Source organism: Delphinus delphis, chromosome 3 (assembly GCF_949987515.2).
Source record: "Delphinus delphis chromosome 3, mDelDel1.2, whole genome shotgun sequence".
NCBI classification, from domain to species: domain Eukaryota; kingdom Metazoa; phylum Chordata; class Mammalia; order Artiodactyla; family Delphinidae; genus Delphinus; species Delphinus delphis.
In genome coordinates, this window is record NC_082685.1 from 24,344,466 (window position 1) to 24,350,465 (window position 6,000).

Genomic DNA, 6,000 nt, shown 5'->3' on the forward strand with positions numbered 1-6,000 from the left:
CATTAAGCTTGGCACTTGAGTTGCTTTGCTCCCTTTCTATTTAAGATGAAACAACGCCAAAGGGCTGGTTTTAAACACCAAAGCTGAGAACATTGTGTTGCTAGGGGAAAGCACAGAGCAGAGCTTCTCAGAAGCCCTCAGGTGAAGATAAAAAATGCAAGTGACTCATGGGAGATAAAAAGGGGCCATTCCCGGGAGGGAGCTTGGTGAGCCCCCCTGTTCCTGGGGACCCATCAGAGACCAAGGGCAGCACTCACACAGCCATTCCACACACACCCGCCGTCTGTGCCTCTGGAAGCCAGACCCTGGTGTCTGTAATAAGGTGTCAGGCCTGCCTCTGGGGAGCTCACTTCAACTGTGGGTTCAGAGGCAGCATTGAAATAGTGTAGCTGAGCCTCACAAGCCCGACAAGGCCCTGCTTTCGGTCCCGCACATAGAAGGACAGAGAAAATGTCCTCTGCCAGGATCCTCAGAGGGAGAACGTTTTATCTCCTTGAAAGAAGTACTTTGATAAAATGATCGAGATGCAGGGTGAGACCCTTAGCACATGTACAAATACAAAACGATATGACTGAATGGTTCAGAGACCAGGAGGCAGGAAAAGGAATGAGTCTTCTCCAAGGACAGAGGGTAAATTCTGTTCATGAGGAATGAGAATGGTAGGGGCTGCCAGGGGGCCACCGGAGAGACAGCCTGCTGGCAGGATAACCAAAGAGAATGCAGAGAACAGAACTTCCTGAAAGGAGAACTTTAGGGTTTTTACTGTGGAAAACATAATGTAACCCCAGGCCTCTGGCCCACTTACTAAATCTTGAGTAAAGGCTACATTGACCACTGCTGCTATATGTGAGTGGATGATTTTGAAAGCACTCAGGGTGGCTGAGTTTTATAAAAATAATAGCTCTCATATGTCAGGCCTTATTCTGTGTGTCTTACATGGATGGACTCATTTAACCCTCATGACAGTCCTGTAAGGTGAGTCCTATCATTACCCCTATCTTCCAGGTGAGGAAAGTAAGGCTCAAGGAGAGAAAATAACCTGCCCCAAGCTCATGGTTAGTGGATGGTGGAGCCGTGATTGAGCTCAGGCAGCCTGGCTCTAGACCTGGGCAAAAAGGACCCCTCCTCCAGGCCAACATTTTAGAGGCCCCTGCCCTGGTTCTGCCTTGGATTTTCACTTTTAAAAAGTATTCGAAGCGGGCTTCTCTGGTGGCGCAGTGGTTAAGAATCCGCCTGCCAATGCAGGAGACACGGGTTCGAGGCCTGGTCCGGGAAGATCCCACATGCCGAGGAGCAACGAAGCCCGTGCACCACAACTACTGAGCCTGCGCTCTAGAGCCTGCAAGCCACAACTACTGAAGCTCGCATGCCTAGAGCCCGTGCTCCGGAACAAGAGAAGCCACCGCAATGAGAAGCCCACGCACCACAAGGAAGAGTAACCCTCACTCGCCACAACCAGAGAAAGCCCGCGCTCAGCAATGAAGACCAAACGCAGCCAAAAAGAGAAAAACAAATACCGTGTGCAGCCAAAAATAAAATTAAAAATAAACAAATTTATATTATAAAAAGTATTTGAAGCATTTTATTTTATGAGAGAGAACCACTAAAGTCTTGTGCCATGTTCTATGGATATTCAGGCGTGCCTGTGCTCTTATGTACTGTGAATATATTTAAAAGTTAGCCAATGTGAACAGCTGAAATCCTTTTATTACCAAGTTGCTTAGCGGCTATGCAGATGTATGCTTTTCCTGAGGAACTGGTAGGCCCTATATCACCAATATGAATCTGGGCATATCTCTTTTTTCCTAACTCATCACTTGAATCCTCCCTCCCTCTCAAACTCTATTATTATAAAGTTTAATATCTTGCTTTTGAATATTCCGAAGACGCCAGGGCCTTAGTCTTCCTTCTGAAATACCGGATGCAGGGAGAACTGGAAAGCCCATATCCCTCTTTGATAAGAGCTCTTGCCTCTCTGCACCACAAGGGGGCACTGCTGAACACCAGTTCTGCACAGCCCTGTGGACACATAAACCACTGTGGGGTGGTCCCTGCTTTTCTGTATCTGCTGTTTCTGCAGTGGTGTCCCACACTTGGGCTCCAAAGTTGGCTCCCTTGGTTCATGTTCAGACATGATTCCCCAAGATGAGAACCTGAGCAGCTTCTACTGCTGTCCCACCGTTGAGCCTGAATCATTCACCACCTAGCCTCCCATGTTTTTCTTGGTAAGCGTTATGGGCTGAATGTTTCTGTCCTCGCCTCCCTCTAAATTCATATGTTGAAGCCCTAGTGCCCTGTATGACTGTATGTGGAGACAGGGCTTTTATGGAAGTAATTAAGGTTAGGTTAGGCCAGATCCAATTGAATTAGTGTCCCTATAAGAAGAGAAACAAACCAGAGAGATTTTGCGCTCTGACTCCTTGCCACGTGAGGACACAGTGAGAAGGTAGCCATCCGCAAGCCAGGAAGAAGGCCGTCACCAGAATCTGACCAGGCTGGCATGCTGATCTTGGACTTCCAGTCTACAGAACCACGAGAAAAAGAAATTTGTTGTTTAAGCTGCCCGATCTATGGTATGTTGTAATTGCAGCCTGAGCAGACAAAGTGAGTTTGTCTGTGGGGTACTTCATCTCCATTCCTTCCAACATACTTTGATCAGGGTCACCCGGGTCCTACCTGACAGAGCCGTCTGGGGAGGGAATTCCAGGGTACAGAGTACCCAGGGCCTGGTCGAGAAGTAAGGGAAGACATAGGATCCAGGTGGGCACATCCCTTGACCCTTGTCCTGTAGGGAGGGGCATGGCCAAATACTGTATATTTTCACTTATATGTGGAGTCTAAAAAATAAAACAAATGAACAAACATAACAAAACAGAAATAGACTCACAGATAGAGAACAAACTAATGGTTACCAGTGGGGATAGGGAAGGGGGGGGCAAGATAGGGGTAGGGAATTAAGAGGTACAAACTACTATGTATAAAATAGATAAGATACAAGGATACAAAGGTACATTCGAATGTACAGCACAGGGGATATAGCCAATATTTTATAATAACTTTATATTGTGTATAATCTATAAAAATATCAAATCACTGTGTTATACAGCTAAAACTAATATAATATTATAAGTCAACTATACTTCAGTAAAAAAAAAAGGTATGGCCACTTTGGAAGACAGTTTGGTGGTTTCTTCCAAAACTAAAGATACTCTTACCATACGATCCAGCAATCATGGTCCTTGGTATTTACTCAGAGTTAAAAACTGTGTCCACACAAAACCTGCATGCAATATTTATAGAAACTTTATTCATAATGGCCAAAACTTGGAGGCAATCAAGGTGTCCTTCAGTAGGTGAATGGATTAATAAACTGTGGTCCATCCGGACAATGGAATATCATGCAGTGCTAAAAAGAAATAAGCTATCAAGCCGTGAAGAGACTTGGAAGAAAGTCTGAAATGCTTTTGGAAGAAAGCATTTCTTCCAAAAGCAATGGAAAAAACTTAAATGCATATTACTAAGTGAAAGAAGCCAATCTGAAAGGGCTACACACTGTATGATTCCAACTAGATGACATTCTGGAAAAGGCAAAACTAGGGAGACAGTAGAAAGATCAGTGGTGGCCAGTGGTTGTGCAGGGGGAGATGAACACAGAGGATTTTTAAGGCAGTAAAAACACTGTGTATGACATTATAATTAATGATGGCTACATGTCATGATACTTTCATCCAAAAAACACCAAGCGTGAAGCTTAAGGTAAACTCTGGACTGTGGGTGATTATGATGTGTCAATGTAGACCCATCTTTGGTAACAAACGTACCATTCTGGTGAGTGACGTAGGTAATGGCAGAGGCTGGAAACGTGTGGGGAGGGGGTATATTGGAAACCTCTATACCTTCCTCTCAATCTTGCTATGAACCTAAAACTGCCCCCCACCGCACCAAATGAATACTTTTTTTTTTTTAAAGGAATGGAAATGTGGAATCATTTTGTTTTTTAAGAATCAAGAGCCGGAGATCCGTGCCAGAAGAGGAAGAGGAAATATATTCTTCACCACGCACTATCTTTATTGTTTGGGATCCACCTTCATGTCATCCCCTCCAGCAGTGAGTATCACTCTGCCCATCTCTCTGGAAGAGGCTGCAAAGCCTGCAGCAAGCATTTGGAAGCAGCTGAGAGCTCATTTCAAATAGCTGCTAGGAGAGCAATGGCTCAGCTAGACACATCTTCTCAATTCAGGATTCAGGAATGCAGAAATCTCACTCAGCCCTGCGTCCGGCCACAGACAGCCCTTAGAGAATATTTTCTGTCCCGTTGCAATGGAGCCGTGCACAGGGCACGCGACCTCTGTGAGAAACTTGCATCTCAGGTCTGGGAGAAGGACAGAGCAACCCAGAAATTCGTGTCTCCTGCGGACTGTGTACTGGCGTGTGGGTGGAGTGCAGCATCAGGCAGCATGATGTGACGAACAAACCCCAGCCCTTAGGTGACACCACCTCCATTGGCAGGGACTGTGTGACCTTGGCCAGGCTCTCGCTTAACTCCTTGAGACACTGACAGCAAGTGAGCTCTGGAATGAAAAGCACCCGCAACCTTTCCCAAGGGCCTGACAAACTTTGGCAATGGCAGCATTTTAGTCGATGACCCGGTCTCTGCAGTAAAAAAAAAAAAAACCTTTGCCGTTAGTAGCCACATCTTTTTTTTTCCAAATTGCTTTTGCCTTTCATTGCACAGCCCAACCCAGAAGAGCCTTTCCTTTCATCACAGAGTGGAAAAATTCTTGGTGGCATTCTCCCAGAGCTGGGACCCAATCACGAGTCCCAAGGGCCCCATCTCCCCTGACCAGGTGCTTCTGGGGCATTCATGGGAGAGCAAGTCATGTTGGGAGCTCTGGACACACAGTTCAGCGCTGGCCACACATTCAAAGAGGGGAGAAAGGACGAGACATTATTTTGCTGTGGTTTTGTAACTCTTTGACTTTTTTTTTTAAAAAAAAATCTACTCAGAGCAGAAAAAAGAAAACTTTTCCATTATTGTTTGGAAAACTCATGGGTATATTATGGCAGGACTCTGGGTCATGTCAGCCAACCTGACATGGTAGGGTTGAGACAGCCCAGGGCTATAGAACTGATGTGGCTACTCCTCCATCAAGGAGGGGCAGCATAACTCTCCCTGCTCTGTATGGGCTGCACACAGTGACTTCCTCCAAAGAGGACCTACAGAAATGAGGAAAAAGTAACGTGACAGCCAGGTGTCAAGGTCAACGTCAGCAGTGATAAGTCATGTCGATAGTGTGTTCCCGTGACATGAGGTGATGTGAATGGAACTTTACCTCTGGGGTCTTCCTCCCCAAAGCCTATAACCTCAGTCTAATCATGAGAAAAATAACAGACAAATTCCAGTTGGGGGCTGTTCTGCAAAATACCTGAGCAGTACTTCTCAAACTGTCAAGGTCATAGAAGCAAGAAAAGTCTGGGAAACTGTCACAGCCGAGAGGATCCTAAAAAAGACATGGTCGCTAATATAAGGTCACTATATATAAGGATCCCATCTAGGATCCTGGAACAGAAAAAGAACATTAAGTAAAAACTAAGGAAATCTTGGGACTTCCCTGGCGGTCCAGTGGTTAAGACTCTGCGCTCCCAGTGCAAGGGGCCCGGGTTCACTCCCTGGTTGGGGAACTAGATCCTGCATGCCACAACTAAGGCCCGTTGCAGCCTAAATAAATAATAAAATAAGTATATCTTTTAAAAACTAAGGAAATCTTAATATTTGTTAATAATAATATACCAATATTGGCTCATTGATTTTGATTACCATGCTAATATAAGATATTAATAACAGAGAAAACTGGGTGTAGAATAAATGGGAACTCTCTGTATGACCTTTGTGAATTTTTTCTGTAAATCTAAAATTGTTTGAAGATGTAAAGTTTCTTTTACAAAATGAACGGATTTGGTTTCATCTTTTGCCTTCTTTGTTTGCCCCCTTACATCATC